Source organism: Galeopterus variegatus, unplaced genomic scaffold, assembly GCF_000696425.1.
Source record: "Galeopterus variegatus unplaced genomic scaffold, G_variegatus-3.0.2 Scaffold3383, whole genome shotgun sequence".
NCBI classification, from domain to species: domain Eukaryota; kingdom Metazoa; phylum Chordata; class Mammalia; order Dermoptera; family Cynocephalidae; genus Galeopterus; species Galeopterus variegatus.
In genome coordinates, this window is record NW_007729494.1 from 112,218 (window position 1) to 114,176 (window position 1,959).

Here is a 1,959-nt window from a genome sequence, read left to right on the forward strand (position 1 = left end):
CGGGAGCAGCCGGCTCGGCTGCAGTTGCCCTCGCTGCCGCGGCGGGCCGGGGCACCCGGGAGCTGCGGCGACGGCGGGGAGGCAGCCCCAGCCCGCGCTGGGAGAGCGGAGAGCGGCGGTGGCGGCGGCTCCTTGGCGTTCATGAAGGGCGGTGCGAGGAGGGCGGCGGAACACAGCTTTTAGGAAGAGCGGAGGTCTCACTGCTCGCCTGCACCAGGATGGCCGAGTGGTTAAGGCGTTGGACTTAAGATCCAATGGACATATGTCCGCGTGGGTTCGAACCCCACTCCTGGTAGACTGCTTCTTTTTCCCTCAAATTTTTTAAAAAATAGATCTCACCGCATACACCACACCTTGGACATTAGAATGCCGACTTGTGGCTGGGAGAAGCCGTAGCCCTGTCACAGCGCGCGGCTCCGCGGGGAGGAGACCACACTGCCAGCGGCCTGGGCGTGGCGGCGGCGGCCCCGGAGCTTGGCCCAGCGCCCCGGCTGCAGGGCCGGAGTCGGCCGGGTGGGGGAGGGCTACAGACCTGGCAGTGTATTTTAAAAACTTGTGCAAGTAGTAAAAAACACATCTCTGTCTTTTTGTCTTGTTTTCTCTAGAGTTAATTTTGTGCAGACAACTCTTCAGTTAACTCCTAGAAGGCGGAGACTGCATGCATCATAGCTCCAAAATGCACTCTCACTTACATTAGGCTTAGAATTCTAAAATGCTAACACTGTGGTCTTTTGTTGTTGTTGTTTTGTTCTTTAGTTTTTTTCCTTTCTTTTTTTTAAAAGTACTTTTTAAAAATTTTTTTAATTTTAATTTTTTATTTTATTTATTTTTTTTACAGATTTTATTTTATTTTTATTTATTTATTTATTTGTGTGTGTGTGTGTGTGTGAATTTATTTATTAATTTTTAGCTCCCACCAATAAGTGAGAACATGTGGTATTTCTCTTTCTGTGCCTGACTCGTTTCACTTAATATAATTCTCACAAGGTCCATCCATGTTGTTGCAAACGGCAGTATTTCATTCGTTTTTATCAGACTTTAAAAGTACTTTTTAAAAACGAAAGCAATCTGAGACTTTAAAAAGCTGCAAGAACAGTGCAAAGAACTTATTCGCCCTTGAATCGTTTTAGAGTAAGATACCGACTAGATGCCCCAATACCACCATTAAATTCAGGAAATTAACACTGATAATTTACTACCATCTAATCCTCAGACCCCACACACCAGTTTTCTCAAGAATGTTCTTTATAGCAATAAGCTTCTATTCATAACTGTTGCTTTGCGTTGCTTCGCCCCCCACGGATTTGTCACCCCTCTTCCCCTGGGTGACTGAGACACAAAGGATTACTCAAAGCCCATCTCTTCTGAGCAGTGAGAAGCCCTGAAGAGGTTAACTTCCCTGGGAACGCTCAAGCGAGAGCCAACCCTTCCATTTGGGAATTTAACCCCGAATTGGGGTTCTCTTCCTGCATTTATTTTCCAGACCAGGAAGTTACAGGAAGAGAACAAAGGTGGGGATATAGTTTAACAATATAGGCTGGTAACTTTCAGTGAAACAAGCCAGATGACATTCCAGTAAGGCAATTAAGTGATCTCATCAACACAAGCTTGATCTTAGCAAACATTCCTTCTTTTAGCAATTTCTCAGTATCTTTACATAACAATCAGTAACTAGTCTGTCTTTGAGTCAGAAACCTGCTGTGCCACAATTCTTATCTTGCAACATAGACTTATAGCCTGGAGGAAAATTTCCTATCTTTGCAACGTCAATATTTGAAACTGCAAGGCATTGGAAAACCAGGCCCTATGAAGTACATATGCCTTTTAGTATATTCCACAATAACAATGCTTTGTGTTTACTTATGTCTCCTTAGGCTTTTTTTTTTTTTTCCTTTTTGTCTTTTTTCGTGACTGGCAACAGATCGCAACCCTCAGTGTCGTGCCTGTACCGGACTGGGA

General features: G+C 44.8%; 1 non-coding gene across 1 annotated transcript; it reads left to right on the plus strand.

The window, feature by feature from the left end:
- The first annotated feature begins 212 nt into the window (after positions 1 to 212).
- Positions 213 to 295, plus strand: TRNAL-UAA. The gene has a single exon. It is a non-coding gene; the product is annotated as a tRNA-Leu (tRNA).
- Positions 296 to 1,959: the final 1,664 nt, after the last annotated feature.